The sequence below is a fragment of the Nelumbo lutea genome, chromosome 1 (genome assembly GCF_056320005.1).
Source record: "Nelumbo lutea isolate HS-2025 chromosome 1, American lotus-T2T, whole genome shotgun sequence".
Classification (NCBI taxonomy): domain Eukaryota; kingdom Viridiplantae; phylum Streptophyta; class Magnoliopsida; order Proteales; family Nelumbonaceae; genus Nelumbo; species Nelumbo lutea.
In genome coordinates this window covers 211,580,526-211,598,945 of record NC_142684.1, presented here as the reverse complement: position 1 = coordinate 211,598,945, position 18,420 = coordinate 211,580,526, and positions in this window count along the sequence as shown.

The following is an 18,420-nucleotide window of genomic DNA, read 5'->3' as shown; positions in this document are numbered from 1 at the left end:
AACTTAACTTTTTTTTGAAAAATATCAAAGTAGGGCAATGGCACTGTTCATCGTCTTCCTCTTCCTCTGCCTTTATGGTTGTTTTTAATTGGTGATTCTTGACCACCTCAGCGCATAGTTGTCGCCTCCTGGTGGCTTCCTAACCACTTCCACACATAGTCGTCACCTCCTGGTGGCTTCCCGACCACCTCTGTGCATAGCCGTCAGTAGGGACTTTTTTTGCCATGTTCGTTGAAGAAGAACAAAGTCAAAGCTATCTGGTTGAATTAATGGTGGGTCTCAAGTCCAGTCTGGTAGATAAAGCAGCTTTTGTGTTCGAATCAGGCTCGCTAGATCTGCATAGGCAGACAGCCATGGAGCTTAGACTCCTTGACAAGAACAAGCAGGAAAACCGCCGTTAGTGGCTTTGTCTCAGTCTAGTATATTCGGATGAATACGGGGGCAAAGGAAGAGGAAGATGATGAGCAATATGATTGCCCTTCCTTGATATTTTTTATAAAAAGTTACCCTACTTTTGTTATTTTATAAAAATATTATCTTTTATTGATATTCTGGCAAAAAGTTGCCCTTATCTGATAGAAACCCAAAATTTATTAATCAACCATCATCAAAAAGAAAAATAAATTAATACAGGGGAGAAGGTAGTAGTCTACCTTACCCCAAACCCTAAAACAAGAAAAATGCTCTTTTAAGTCCTAAATTAAAGAATTTAGGACTTATTTATACTACATTATATAACGACGTAAGCCATGTCAATAGCCCTCTCCTTCTCCCTTCCCACTTCTCTCATTTCTCCTTAAACTTTCTCCTTTACCTCTTCCCAACCATTCTATGTATTATGTAGCCATGTGGCACGGTGGCAGCCCTCTCTTCTTCACTAAAATCTCACTTCAATTCTCTCTCTCTCTCTCTCTCTCTCTCATGTTTCCAATCACTTAGTCAATCCCCTCCTAAAATTTCTTCTAAGCTCTCTCCCAGTTAAAATTTCTCCTAAAATACCTCATAACCTATATTTCATGCCCAATAAACCATCTAAAAACGAAAAAATGTTGTTAAATTGATTTGGGTAGTTAAATTAATTTATGAAATATTTTTTATATTTTCAATGATTATTGATATTATTGACTATTATTCAGTAAATATCAACACCTAAATTATAATTTTTCATAGTTTTGGTAAATTGCAAAATTTAATATAAATAATATTATATATTTAATATAATATATATGCATATATTTAATATACATACTCGGCCCCCGAACGGGCTTGAATAGGTATATGGGTCTGCGGGCTTAACCTCGGGCCAAAAAGCCTGGCCCACAATAAATTCGAGCCGGGCTTGGGATTTGCCAAAATAGCCCAGCCCGAGCTCGGCCCGGCCCAACCTAAAATTAAACCTAAAAACCCTAGTCGAATACCCCCCCTCTTTTTTTTACCTCTTTGCCTCTTTCCCTTATTTTTCCAGCTGAACCCTTCTTCTCCAATCTCCACATCCTCCACTCCATAGTGAGGCAGCGAACGTTCACCGGCGCAACAACTCCGACGGTGATGGTGAGCTCTCTCTCTCTCTCTCTCTCTCTCTCTCTCTCTCTCTCTCTCTCTCTCTCTCTCTCTCTCTCTCTCTCTCTCTCTCTCTCTCTCTTCTCAGACGCAAATTGATCAGTGATCACTATCAAAATCTGAGTTGCTGAAACCAGTCCTCGATTTTGAACCACAAATAACAGTACCCAGGAAGCTTTGCAAGCTCAAAAGTTCAGTGAGAGCCTCAGCCTGTCGAATTCCTATGAACTGGAAGGAGAAGAAGAAGAAGAAGATGATGACGATGATGATGATGTCGAAAGATTGCCAAGGATTTAAGAGGGGTCGACGGAGCTGGAAGTCGAAGATTAGAGAGTTCGTGGACTTGTAGATGAGGAAGTTAATGGAGACGCAAGAGGCTTGGCTGGAGAAAATGCTGAAGACCTTAGAACACAAGGAACAAGAGAGGATGTCCAGGGAGGAAGAGTGGAGGAGGCAGGAGGTAGCCCGGTTGGATAGAGAACAGAAGTTCTGGGCTAAGGAGCGAGCTTGGATTGAAGCTTGAGATGTTGCATTAATGGAAGCCTTGAGGAAGTTTACGGGAAGAGAACCAAAGAGCTCCTTCACTGAAGAGCTGGTGGCCTCAAACCTCCACGATAACAGTGAAAACTAGAATGAGAATGTAAGTGAAATGCTTGATAGCACCATGAACAGTAATAGATGGCCGGAATAGGGAAAATTTCTAATTTTTTTATTAGGTCGAACTTCGGGCTCGGGCTTGGGCTTCGGACTTTTATCAGAGCCGGGCTCGAGCCCAAGTTATAGGCCTATTGGTCGGGCTGGGCTCGGGCTCGGACCTAACATATTTCCATTAATGAAGAGTAAAAACCCAGCCCGACCCAGCCCATAAACAGATCTATATATATAATTGGGGTCAAGACATGCAGGGTGTAGACTTTATTCCCTGTCCCCATCCCCACCTGATCAGGGAGGCCGAATACTCAACAGGGATGAAGAAAATTGCCATCATCCCTACCTCCGTATTGTATTAGACTATAGAACAATAAATTTTAAGCCCAAACACCTTTTTCGCACACATTGGGGCAGCTAATATTATTATGGTTGTTGCTGGTATTTGGCTTTATGTGTATCAACATTTATTGATCTTGGAAGCATTGGAATGACAGCATCATTTTCGGTGTAACTGTATTCTTTTTCTAGGTATTCATAGAATTCTTCTTCTTCTTTATCTTTTTTAATTAGTAATAAATGAAGTAGGCCTCTTATTTATCTGTCCACTGTTGACTATTCGCACCATGTGCAACACTTCCCACCTGTATGTCTAGTTGTAATAACTATTAATTAATGGCATGTTATTTACCTTATTAAAACCCACGACGTCTTGTGTCTTTCTTGGCTCTTCATTTTTTTATGGGAAATTGTCTAAAATTCATCATGAGTTTTCAATATTTCTCTTAAATTCACTACAACTTTTCAAAATGTCTAAAATTCACATTAAGTTTTTATTTTCCAAAACTCTTCCTCCTTAGTGCACCATTAATGATTCTTAACAGAGTTGTCTATGTCAGCATAAAGAACAATTTTCATGACCAAATTACCCTTGAATGATGAGTTAAAGAAAAAATGGTCGTTTTCAGTTTTCAATTTTCTTGTTTTTTTTTTTTTTTGCATTTTTAGTGCTTTGTTATAATTTCCATTTTTTTTATAATTTCTGCTTTTTACATTTTTCTATTTTCTACAATCTATAAGTTTTCCTGTATTTTTTTATTTATTTACAATTTCTGTGTTTTTCTATAACTTTTGGTGTTTTTCTACAATTTGTATTTTCTGATTTTGTTTTCAATTTCTATAGTTTCTATAATTTGAAAATAATTTTTTTATATGCAATTTCTATAATTTTTTATATTTTTTGTAATTTCCATGTTTTTCTGTATTGTATATTTGAAAATATTTTTTTGAATGTTAAAATGGTAATATATTAATACCTATTAGTCTGATTAATGTCAAGTTAGTGAGATGGTGAGTTTTAGGCATTTTGAAAAGTTGTGATGAGTTTAAGAGATGCTGAAAACTCATGGTGAGTTTTAGACAATTTTCCTTTATTTATTTATTTTTATTAATGAATTAAAGTTTGAAATGGAAAATGTTTTACACTTTTCCGTGAGGAATTAATTTCTCCTACTGGTCAAAACTTCTGTAACTAACTACTGTATCCTAAGAAATAAGACTTCAGAAGAATGTGATTGTTACTTTTGAAAGAGTCAAAGCATACCACGTATGAAAAGGAAATGCGTTCGACTATAATACCAAAAGATATAATATCTGAAAAACTTATGACCAATCAACCGGTATTATAAATGTGTTAATGAATAAAGTGATATTTATCAAAATTCATGAATGAGATTTAACTGAGCAAAATACTTCGGTATTATAGATTTGATGGTAACAATATATTTAAGATACAAATGGAAAACTCAAATTCTCCTTTCAAAGAAGTTCACTCCTCTTTATAAAGAGGGCATAATTCTTCTTTCCCCACTAGAAAGGGTAGGGCATATCTCAAACGTTCCATATAGAAATGTTGTTTGTAGTTTTTAATTTGTTTTTGATGTAAACGACAAGTTTTCGTGGTACAAGAAGTAAATGCATAAATCAAATAATTCAACCCAAATTTTTTTCCCTATTTTACATTGAAACAAATAGTGATTCCCCAAATCCTGAAGTATTTTTGACAAATCAAAATTTCCATCCAAATATTGGCATATTTAATTAATTAAATATAACAATGGTACTTAAGTCTTAAGAAAACAAACGGGTAGTAAGTGACAAAGAGGAAAGGTTGGCTGTGAGGACATGACATATGACATATCGACATGAGCGTGGGGTAAGAGAGTGTGAACCAATGCGTTCAATATTCTTTTCTTTATTTTAACTAAAAAGACAAATAAAAAGCTATGTGGGGTATGTGTAGAAAGCTTCGAAATCTATTTTAATTTGTTCGTTCCTATTGACCGAGATGTCTCGGGTCTGTTTTGTTTGTTTCACCAAATATTGCTCCAAAAGCATACCCATTAATGAGGAATCTCGTGACTTAAAGGGACACGTGGTGTTATTACCCAACACCATTAATAGGTCAATAATGAGGTTAGATACAGTGGAATTTCCCTCAGCCCTAACTGTAAATATTAAGCCCATCATCACATTACTAGGCTGGATTGGAGAAACATATTTCCAAATAAAAGGACATGGTGGGCCACTCGACAACTTGTTGTTGTGTCCATGGGCTGAAGCCCCTATCCCAATTCCCAATTCCTGTTCAAAATTTGTTTTCCATTTAAACAAATTAAAGCTGTTCCAAATTCCAACCTGTTTTATCCAATCTAAACGCTATTAGCATCAAAAGGGTCTTAATTAATCTCGATTGCCTCATAATAATGAAAATCCAAAACAAAGCCCAAAAATACGATTCCTAACCTAACAGTGTACGGAATGTAATTACTTTTTTTAATCTTCAATCTTCATGTAGATTAGTAGATACTATGTTCTATAATTGACCTTTCGGAAAGAAGAGTTCCATTATCAATGTTAGTCGCAGCTACCTGGGATCTTTGAAACAACCGTAGATCGGGAGTATCTCCTGTAATTGTGTATTATTATTATTATTATTTATACATGTACCAAAAAAAAGTTAAAGAGTCAGTTTTTCCTTTTTTCTATTAAAAATAGATTTTAATATATTTATTTTTCAGGCTTAGATCGGACATTAAGGTTGTATTTGATATTCCTTATTTTAAAATTTATCTTCTTTTTGTAGTTAAAAACTCAGTGTTTATAAGAGCCATTTTATCAGTAAAAAGGAAATAAGTAAGCCTTTAGAATAAGGAATGCCAAATGCAGCCTAAACCATTTAGCTGAATTTGATAGCTGTTGTAGTAGTTATGGGATATATTATTTTTTTGAGTCCGGATGTACTCCCAATAACCAGTCTCAACAGACAACAGCCATTGCAACCCTGCATCTGGAACATCTCACAATGAAATACAAGAGAGATATTCCTAATACATGGCTGCAATTAGGGGTGTCTACGGTTCGGCTAACCAAATCATGGGTAATTTTTGCAAACTGAATCGGTACCACCAGTTAACCGGCCCGTCAGTTTCAGTTTTTGACTGGTTCAATTTTTTGGTTTTTTATATTTATAATATATATTATATAAATATATGTATAATCTTATATTATAAATAATAAATGATATATAATATATTATAAATATTATAAAAATATATAACTTTTATAGGTTAACCATCGGTTTCCGATTTTTCATGAACACCCCTAGCTGCAATGGCTGTTGGGAGTATATTGGGACCAGATCCAAACTCCATTTTTCCACAGCCATAAAATAGGTAGGGATCCGCTACCAATAAAATGCTCTCAACACTGTTTGGCTACTGCAGCTGCACATTGGGAACATCTCCCTCTGCAGCTGTCATGATATTTATGGAAGAGTGTTGTAAGCATTTGTTGGTAGTAGAACCGAAATTACCATGAAGTGTATATAGGATATCATGGTTTTAAAAACTGGACTAGACCGGATGGTTGGACTGATTGACCCGGAAATCAGTCAAACAACCAGTTCTCTTTCACCCAAAAACCGTTGATTTAATCAACAATCCACTGATTCAGGCGACTGAATCATTGACCCGTTGGTCCAGACATTGGTTGGACCGTGTTCGAGTGGTTTTTAAAACATTGTAGGATATAGCCTACTGTCACTCAATCTTTCAATCTCTAACTTGTATTTACAAGTAGCGTACAACAAAATGATTGATCCCACAACGAAGGAATTATCCTGTGCCCTCCTCAACTGCTTTCAGGTGCAAAGGATCAGAATCTGTGTCGAGTTTTGTGAACTGTGGTGCAATAGTTATTAGACAATATCACCCATCAAAAAACAGTAAAAGGAAAAAAAAAAAAAAAAAAAATACCATGTTATTATCCTGGGTGTGGGGCCCATGTGGTTTAGTAGTTCTTCGCTTTTGCTTTTGAAAAAAAGGCTAGCTACGTACTCAATTAAATATCCCGTCTCCCGACCCATAGATATTAGTTGAGGGGGCCTGAACCTTCAACCTTCAACCAACGTCAGAGAAACGGGTCCCACCCAAGTGATCCTTCACCTTCCGTGGCCCCACCAATATTCACCGCTTGATTGCGAAATTTCGGCAAAACGTAATTGCACGAGGTAAATTTTCCAACCGCACGGGCTACATTTCACTACTTTCACGACGTTCAACCTCCTTTTTCACTTAACTGCCACGTGTAGACTTGCTTTCTGTCCTCACATCCGTAACCGTTACGATTATTGTCCGGCTCAGCCAGAGCAGGATCTCCCCCAATACATATCGAGCACTGGCAGAGCCCGTGTGAACTGTGAATCAAATGTTGTACAATGCGCGCGTATGTTACATTGTTACCATCTCCGTGTAGCATACGGAGAATTCTGTCCAGCAACGCGTAAAGATGATTAATACACGTGTCATTGCAAATAAAAATGTTGTTCTCACGACACGCATCGAGCAAAACGTGCCGTGAACTATTAATGAAAATCATTTGAAAAATTGTGGCTCGTGTGGGCAGCGGGGAATATTTTTATATTTTATGGGAAAACTAGAATCGCCGATTTGCTTTTTCTGAGTCGCGTATTTTTTTCAAAACTTTATGTTTTTGCGGCTAAAAGACAACCAGAGATAACAATGCCAGTTGCCAAGTGGGTGTGGATGGACAGTGGAGACTAGTACTGGTCTGGTAGACTGTAGACCAATTGCAATTGTCGGCCGTTTTTATTTTTGCGAATTTTATATTGAAGGAGGTAATTATTGAATTTGAATCACCAACACAGGTGGTCCACCTGTTCTGCCACTTTTTTGTGGCCTTTTACGATCATTTATCAGTCAAACTTTACTTGCCACTTGGCAAAAAAATCCTATACATACCATGCAGAATTCTGAATTTTATCCCCTTTTATTATTCCTTTCCTCTTTATAAACCATATCCTACCGGTGAATTTGACATCAATTCACAGTCTGATGCATTCCCCAGTACTTGGAGATTATAAAATTCTGATCTGAACTGATTGGTCATTCTCCCTAATCTTTTTGTCGTTAATATTGGTGAATCGCTTGGTTTGGACGCCAAACAGTGGAAGTAAATCTAGCTTATCGTGTTAATTAAAGAATATAAACTTCGCCAAATCTCACCAGTCTTAGGCAGAAAAAGACTGTCACCGGCAATTGAAAAGTTGTCAAAGAGGTTGGCTACTCCAATACGAAAGGAAAGGTTGGGCTTTGTTTACCCAAACTCATCATATGGGGTTTTTTTTTTTTATAGGTATAATATGGGGCATCTGGATCGGCCTCGGTCAACCGTACTCTACTACTCTCCATGTTTCCATGAAACTATAAGGGAAAGAAAAAATAAATAGTTTTTTCTCTTAAAGAAAATTTCACTATCTAATAAAAACTCTTGATTGATTTTTATTATTGACATATTTTTCGCTATAATTATACTTTGTAATTTCAATCCCTTTATATATAACATAATCAATGGTAGTTTTGGGAAATGATATTGATGAGGGATAATTTGGCCCGATTTAATGATTGAACGACAACTTAACACTTTCGGCTATCTCATTAGGTCAGGTCAGTGCAAGCATTTTGGGCACCTTGACCAAGACCGAGATCCAAGTAGCTCGTGGTGTCTCGACTTGCCGAGGTGCCATGTAGCCCACTTCTAGAAGCTAGCCAGGTATCTCCGACCTTTTTTGGATCACGTCGCACATCAGCGAGCCTTATCCTTATTCTACTTGGATCGGACAGACTCGATTAGACTTATCAGTTCACACAAAATCTATCTCCGGGTGCAAAACGAACTTTGAGTAACTCAAGCCAGGGATCTTGGATGTGTTTTGTGAAGCCTATGACAACTCGCTTATATAAGGGCCTCACCTCCAACCTTACAAGGTATGCACGATTTAGCTCATTAGCTCTCTCACTTATAAGCTTTCAAGCTCACAATCACTCTTTGCTAACTTAAGCATCGGAGTACCCACACCGGGTAAAGCACCTGGGTCCTCTGATCTGTGTATGGTACGTGATCCAGCCACATCCAAGAGTGTTCTCGGCTCCTAAGGTTGATTCTCAGAGAAGTTAAGGCTTTTTTTTTCCAAGTGGATAAGTGGATTCTAAATCAGCTAGTGCTTATAACCCTCGTAGAACACATTGTAAGATCATAGTGCTTTCTACAATGTTTGGGACAATGGCTATATGGTGGTTATCCAATTTCCTTTTTCCTTCTCTTGTGGAGAACCATTTTTTAATAATGAAATGCTTTGCTTTTTAATTCATTTCATCGTTAGCCGTCTGTATTTAGAGGCCATAACCTTTACATTTTATTGTATGAGAGTCCAAAGATCAGAATAATAGAACAACTTACACTTTCTGAAAATCTTGGGCTTGAAATTCCAGCTGCCAAAGATTGGAATAGTGGGGTTACTTGAAGAGGTGAGCTGAACTCACTATGTGTGCCAGTGTAAAAACAACACCATCATTGTCTTTCAGCTTATTGCAAGAGAGAAGTTTTCTTGATGAGTAAGATCAATATTTTAAGTACAAAGCATGTATTTAGCTTTGGTTTGATTTAAGAAATCTTGGAGTTCCTGAATATTAAATTTAAAGCTTGACAGTATCAGACGATATTCTAATAGCTTTGAATTATTTGTAATGAAAATCTAAGAAATTAAATTTGTGAAAACTGCACCTTAAAAGCACTTTTTGGAGTATTTTGTGAAAACTACTCATTGAAAGTGTTTTCTGTAAGTATTTTGTGAAAATTGTACCTTAAAAGCACTTTCTGAAAGTATTTTGTGAAAATTGTGCCTTAAAAGTACTTTCTGAAAGTACTTTGTGAAAATTATACCTTAAAAGCACTTTCTAAAAGTATTTTATGAAAATTGCACATCGAAAATGCTTTCTAGAGGTATTTTGTGAAAACTACACCTTAAAAACACTTTCTGAAAGTATTTTGTGAAAATTGTGCTTTGAAAGTATTTTCTAGAAATACTATTCAATATTTGTTAAATTATTATTATTGTTATTTATCAATATTATTCATTATTTGTTATTATTATTATTATTATTATTATTATTATTATTATTATCATCATCATCATCATCATCAATTGGGTCCATGTGGCTATGGGTCTATGCGGGCTCTTAATTGTCATGATGTGGTGTTTTTTTATTGAAATGTATAGTATAATATGTGAAAAGCATTGTATATATGTATAAGTGAAGTGATGGCTAAAATTGTCATTTATGTCAATATAAGCACTTATAAGAAAAGTAACTTACCAAACATCCCCACCCCAAAAAGTTCTTAAAAACATAATAAGTGATTTGGCAAGTGGGTCACCAAACTTAAGTGATTATTAAAACAAGTACTTATGCAATAAGTACTTCTTTTAACAACCACTTAATCATCAAACATGGCTTCTTTTAGCAACCACTTAATCAACAAGTACTTTTGTGTTTTGAGTGTTTTTTTTTTTTGTTTATTAAAAAAGGGAAACACTATGACGTGGAAAAGATATGCTACTGAAAAAGCTTTGACTATTCAATTGGTTAACGCATTTATGATACCAATTGGTTGGTCACAAGTTAATTGAATGTGATGTCTTTCAAATATCATATTCAAGCCTTAAAAATATTAATTTTGTGCATGGTTAAAAGGGTTTTTCAATGTTTTTTTACATTTTTGATAAATCTTTCAAATTTTTTTATAAAGTGTAGTTAGACTCATACTATAGTGCAAAAATGAATATTTGTGACATATTAAACTTTGATGTCAATCCATAAAATTAACTTTTAAAGAAAAACAATCAAATTAAAAATGCCATATGATATATTTACCTATTCATTGGCTTACTTTTCAAAACTAGTAATTAAGCACATGCATTGCAAGTATGGATTTTTTTTCATATTAATTACTTTAATTTTAGATATATCATAATTAGGATAAAAATTGAAAATTAATAAAAATAACAATATGGTTGAAAATAAACTTAAATACTTGTACTAAATGTGCACCTACAAAAGTTTTAAATTACAACAACAATTATTATTAGTATTATTATTATTATTATTATTATTATTATTATTATTATTATTAGTAGTAGTAGTAGTAGTAGTAGTAGTAGTAGTAGTAGTAACAATAACAATAACAACAACAACAACAACAACAACAACAACTACTACTACTACTACTACTACTAAATTTTGTATTCCATTTTTCTCTTAAATAAAAATAATTTTTATTTTAACAATTATTTTTACTTAATATGATAATTATATAACATTAGAAATGTTTTGAAATGTATGCTTTGACAAAATTCTGTACTTTTTTATCTTTGTTTTCTATCATTTTTTAAATATTTATTATTCAATTATGACATCATGAATTTCTTTGAAAAGTTGGATTATTTATCCACCATTTAAATAAGAAAATAGCTTACGATTCAATTTTAAATTATATATTTCATTTACACAATATACATAATTTTTACTTATCACATTTAATTTTTGTTTGACATAATTAATATATAATTTTTACATATTCTTTTGATTATTTATACTTTTTTATTATTTTTTAAATATTTATTATTTAACTATTATATCATCGATTAATCCATTTGACCTAAACCACCAACCCATGACCCAAAAAGAAAAATAGTTTGATTTCTAGGTTGACATTAAATTTTGTATTGCATTTCCATTATTGATAAAATTATATCTTATGTATAATATTTATTTTTGTGATTCTTTATATTTTCTATTTTTAAAAATTTTATTATTTGACTATGACATCATTTCATTTATAGGTTGATTTTAATTTTGGCATTCCATTTTCATCATTTACAAAAATACTTCATGCATTTCATAGTTATTTTTGTTCAATATAATGAATATACAATATTAATGACATGCCCAATTATTTATTTTTGTATTATATGTTTCATTTATTTTAATTTTTTATTATTTAATTATGACATCATTTATTAACGGATTTGATCCCAAATGGTTGAATTGCTTACCCACCACCGAGAGGAAAGAAAATGGTTTTGTTTTCAAATTATTTTTTTAAATATTTTTTTATATTGTTAAAATTAATGTTGTGGATTTAATTAGTAGAATTTAATGATGAGAAAAATATATCTTAAATATAAGATTTAATAAGAGAATATTCCTTAGATATGAGATTTAATGAGAGATAAGAGGAAAATAGTTTTACTTCCAATTGGTTTTAAATTTTACATTTAATTTTCATCATTAATAGAAACATTTCTTATTTATAATCAATTTTTTCAACTTGTTGACCTGCTCAATTGAATCATTTGAACTGTTACTCAACCTTGATTCTAGGTTTGGTTCTGTTGAACCCCCCCTCCCCTTTTGGTTAAAAAACACTTAACTTGGGTGGTTCAACCATTGACCTATTCTACCCAGTAACCAAGTCGTAGGTTGTGTAAACTTTTGGAAGTCATAATTTTGCACTCCGATGTCTAGTTGATTGGGGTTATCTTTTTTTTTTTAGAAACTTTTCAAGATCTATATATCCCAAGTAAGGGTGTCAATGGACTGGTTTTGGATTGGACCCCGTCCTGTCCAAAATCAATTTGAACGGATTGGATGGATTAACAAAACATATTGGATTGGACCAATCCAGTCCAATATATTTATTAAATTGGCTTGGACCTGGTCCATCCGTAACACATTTATATTGGATTAGGTTGGATTAAGCCAATATTTGGTCCATTGATATAAGATAAGAATATATGTGCCAATGGACCAAGTTTGGGTTGAAACCAATATAAATCAAAATGAATATGAACAGATTGATGGTTCAGACTTTGAATTGAATCAATCCAAATTGGTCCAAAAACATCCATTGGATTGGATTGGACTTGGTCCATTTATAATGGACTCACATTGAACTGGATCGGGTTGGACCAAATCCAGTTCAATTGATACCCCTAGTCCCAAGGGCATTATGCGCATTGCTTTTCTATTTTTGTGAAAAAAAAACCATTTTTTGGCCCCAAATTGCAATTTTTAATATTTTTTATAAATAAAAAAAATTAAAAACATAAATAAATGTAACATAATACATATATTATATGTAATATATGTAAAACATTATTATAAAATATATGTAAAGCTTAACTATGATATATGTAAAATATAATTATACTATTTATTGATAAAATATGTATTTTTACACGCACACACACGCATAGTATTGACGTAGAGCAGTTTGATTCGTTTGACCTTGACAATTGAACTAGTGACCTATGAATCGAAGGCAAAGGCGGGATGGTTTTTAAAACATTGTTTATCATACTTATTATTGTTTAATATGTCAAATATATGATGTTAAAGACATTCCCACTTTTTTTAATTTCTATATTTTTTCATTTTATTATTTAATTGTGACAACATGGATTGACCCAATTGACCCAAATGGTTTAATTTCTTACCACCACCTAGATGAAAACACTATTTTTTCCAATTAGATTTTAAAAGTATTTTAATGATGAGAAGAAACAAAGAAGGCTTAAATATATGATTCAATGATGAATGCAAATTAATATCTTAAATGCTGGATTTAATGAAAAATAATTGAATGCATTGAATATCTTAAAATTATCTCTTTTCAATTCATTTAATATCAATAACTAATTACCCTATTTGCCTCCATTTTTATCAATAAATTTAAATATTAAGGGGTAAGTTTTATTATCACAAAATTCCAGAAATATTAAGGGGTAAGTTTTATTAGATTATATTCGAATCCAAGCCGGTACTGTTTATGTTGGATTCGATCCAATCCAAAGATTTGATTGGGTCTGATAGGATTCAATTTGGATTTGAATCATATCAGATCTTTATTAAAAGAAAAAATTAATAGATTATTAAAAGAAAAAATAAATATATCAATTTAAATAAAGAATAAAATAAAAAATATAAATATTTTTTAATAATTTTTATTATATACATACATGTTTTTTATAAAAAATAAATAATATAACAAATTTATAAAAATATAATATAAATAATATATTTATAAATAAATAAATAACTATATATATGTATATTTATATTTATAAATGTATAACACATCGAATCAGATCATCTGATATGAAGATCCGACCAAAGTGATTTGAATTTGACCAAATATAATTGAATCTCGGATCATAATCCAATCGATTTACACCCATAGTCTCAATCATATAATACATTTCGGGTCAAATTAGATCTTTCTCAACCCGAAAAAGATCCAAATCCATTACATGGAAACACATATCGTTGGTAGAAACACATGCATATTGGTCATCATTAATTCATTATCAGCCTTACCGAATACATAGTCATAAATATATAATATTAGCAGTTGCTTTCCAACATTTAATTATAAAAATTTTATGTTAAATATGAAAATTTTCATTTTATGGGAGATATTTGAAGTGAGATTAAAGACGAGAGAATTTGAAGTTGAAGGTGTTAGTTGTAAACTTGTAATCGGGTCTTATTGGGTCAGATCCCATTGACCAGGTCGATTTTTGGAGTTTTCTTAAATCTGGATTAGCTTGCCTTCATGGTTATGATTAGGGGCTCCGTGACCAATAATAACATCCCACATCTGCCACAAAAGTATATCTGCACTGCAATCATTAAGGTTGTGTTTAGTTGCAATGCAATTTTATTTGTACTAGCATAAATATATGGGAGTGCAAATGTAAAAAATGCAGATTTTCATTTAATTTTGTTTTGGATTTTTACTTTATTTTGTTTAATGTCTTAGTTTATTTGTTTGTACTGCAACCAAGAAACAAAAATATGTCAGAATTTACACTCAAATCATTTGCACTGCCATGGTTTTGCATCAGTGCAAATTTATTTGCATTGCAACCAAACAGAAATATGTACAGTAAAATAATACAAAATACAATAATTTGCACTCTACATATTTATATTTGTACTTCTTTTGAACTGAGCCTAAGGCTATGTTTGGTTGCAATACAAATAAATTTACACCGATGCAAAACCGTAACAATACAAATGAAGTAAATTAAGACAAAAAGGAGAATAAAGTAAAATCCAAAATAAAATTAAACAAAAAATTGCATTTTTTACATTTGCACTCCCATGCATTCGTACTAATGCAAATAAATTTGCACTGCAACCAAACACAGCCTAAAGCTCAATTTGAAAAAAATACAAATACAAATATAAACGGTATAAATACATATAAAATAATACAAAATGAAAGGTTAAGCACTCTAGGCATTTGTATTTGTACCCCTTCCAAAATGAGCCTAAATATTCTTTCTTTTGCGTGGATGGTGACATAGGGTGGTATTATTAGTTACACAGTCCCTACCACAACCATGAAGTTAAGTTCTGACTCGGTGACAATCCTATATTAACATGGATAAACTTTAGTGGGATGGTGTAGGAATTAAATTATAGGTAGAAAATTGAGTAAAATTTTAAAGAAATGCCTCATCCACTGAAGCATGTCAATATTACTATCTATATCTTTAAATAGAATTTCACCTCTAATTGAAAATTTGATTCAAATGAGTTGTTTAGACTGCATGGTTGTATATTACATATTTCATTTTTAATAGTGTAAATGGATGAGAGTGTATTAGGGTTGAGTGTAAATTTTGGTTTACTTTTGCTATGGATTGGACTTTTTTTAATGGCTCAGTATGGAAAGAATACTAATGCGAATATGCACAGTATAAATATATACAAAATAATAAAAAATATAAGATTTTACACTCTACATATTTACATTTGCACTCTTCCAAACTGAGCTTATTTGTTTGTGAGAAATAAAATGACATAACCTCCACTTAAGATAATGTGGTTCCCACTTTGTGTGAAAAAATGAAGACATGATAGACAAAATGTGCAAATTTTATATCAGGTAGGAATGCAAATTGAACTAGGTATAAAATCTGCACCCAATCGAAATTTGATCAACAATATAACGAGATTTAGCTTTAGTGTGTAATGTTCTTGAATTCAATAGCCAATATAGACGCTTGATCACTATGCATGCAAACGTATTGAGCTAAGCTAAAGCCAGCTATATATAAAAATAAATATAAAGATTGAAGCAATGAGAGGTCTGGGGACATCACTTTAGAATATAGTATAGGCGCTAAGATGAGAGGTCTGGGGACATCACTTTAGAATTTTTGATGGTTGCATATGCTTTTTCATGGTTGTTGAGAAGAAGAAATCAAAGCAAAAGACTTGATTGCATATGCTTGGACAATTTTTTATGGTTGTTGAGAAGAAGAACGTCGATGGTTGAGCTTGTTTTAAGTTTGTTGAAGCTTTTTCATGGCTTCATTTATGTTTTCTATCCTTTTTCCTTCCATTTTTTTCCTGAAAATTTTATTAAAAATGGAAAGTTCTGAAAACTAAATACCCCGGGGGGGGGGGATTGGGTACAAATGATTAAGGCTGCATTTGGCGGTGCTTCTTGCCTCTAAATTAATGGCTTTTCTAGAAGCTCTTCTTGAAAAAGTATTTAAAAAACGCTGTACAAAAAGTGCTTTATTGGGACTTTTTTTCTATTAAGAAAAGCACCTATTTGACAATATTGCTTGATTCAAAACGGGTTTTAGCCAATATAAACACTAATTTAAGCCCATAAACTGCATTTTAATAGATGCCAACAAGTTGATAACTCCGTGGATGTTGTCATACCGGGGTATGTGGTTCACAGGTTCATACAGTGATACAGATACAGTCCATCATACAGATCTGATAACAAAACTGGGTTATGTGGTTCGGTTTGGAGGGATTAGGGAGTTTCCAAGATAACCACATATTGCTTGAATAAAATGAAAAAAAAAAGTTGGGGGGGGGGGGTTCATACATTAGAATGGCAATGGGGTGGGGATCATATTCCCCGTCCCCGACCCCATGCGATTCTAAAATTAACCCCATCCCCATCCTCAATCTCCATTGGGGATAAAATTTGTCCTCCATTCTTGATCCCCGATGGGGATGGGTTCCCCGTGGGGACCTGAATCTTCGAATTTTTTTAAATAACAATACTTTTTCGAAAAATAAATTTACATCAAGATCAGGGTAGGGACCTCAATCTCCATCCCTGACCCCATCGGGTAGGGAAAGTCAGGTCCCCATCAGGGATGAGGAAAATTGCCATCCCTATTCACACATGGTATGTCGCAAAAAAACGGTATTAGATGCTTTTGATTAAAAAATATATGAGATGGAATGGTTGAAATCGCCTTTCAATTAATCTATACTACTTTATAAAGTCAAGAATATTTCTAGAATTTTCTAAGGACAATATTTACCCCTCTATATTTAAATTTAGTGATAAAAAATTGAGGGCAAATAGGGTAATTGGTTCTTGATATTAAATGAGTTGAAAAGAGTTAATTTAAATATATCCAATGCATTTAATCATCTCTCATTAAATCCAACATTTAAGATATTAACTTGCATTCATATTCATTGAACCATATATTTAAGTGATTTTTATTTCTTCTCATCATTAAGTTCTATTAATTAAATCTGTAATTAATAAATTAATAATTTCAATAACATAAAAGCTTATACCTTTAAAATCTATGTAGAAAAAATAGTGTTTTCATCTAAGTGGTGGTAAGAAATTAAATCATTTTGGATCAAATGGGTTAATCCATGTTGCCACGTTTAAATAATAAAATTAAAAAATATATAAAATGAAAAAAAAATAGAAATTTAAAAAAAATTGAGAAAATTTTTAACATACATATTAAACAATAATAAGTATGTTTCATAAGAATTATTTTTATTAATGATGAAAATAGAATGTAAAATTTAAAACCAATTAGAAATAAAAATATTTTCTATTCTCTCATTAAATTCTATATTTAAAATATATTTTTCTCATCATTAAATTCTTGTAATTAAATCCATATATTAATTTTAATATTATAAAATAATTATTTTGAAATATAATTTGAAAATAAAACCATTTTCTTCCCTCCAAGTGGTGGGCAAGCAATTTGACCGTTTGGGGTCGAATGGATTAATAAATAATGCCATAATTAAATAATAAAAAATTAAAATAAATAACTATGAAATGTAAGAAGTATTTTTATTAATGATTAAAATGGAAAGCCAATTTCAATGATAGAAATGTAATACAAAATTTAATGTCAACCTAGAAATCAAATAATTTTTACTTTTACATGGTGGGTTAGTGGTTTGAGTAAAATGATACCATAAACAAAAAAAAAAATAAGTGTGATAAGTAAAAAATATGTTATATAATGTAAATGAAATATATAATTTAAAGGGAAAATTATAGTCAAAATTGGTTGTACATTTAAAATTAGCTTGCAGGTTGGTCCATAAACCAACTAAGCTCTGAAAATCGACTCTACATTTCAAATTATAAAAGCCCCCGCCATGTCATCAAAGGCTTATGTGACTGTTGCCAACATGGGACTCTTATTCCATGTTAGACACATCAAAGAACCTATATCGAAAATGGGTTTTTAGTTTATCTCCCACTCCCTCCCTTCTCTCACTCTCACAGTCATCTCTCGATCTCCCACTCCCTCTGACTCTCCCACTCTCTCTTCTTCGGTCTGTAGTCAAATCAAAACCCCTCTCTCTCTCTCTCTCTCTCTATTGTTCTTCCTCAATCTTTCTCATTCTTCTTCCTCACTCTCCCTCTCGGTCAAAGTCTCATTCTCTTTCAATTTTTATCGTTCTCCAATTGGTGTAA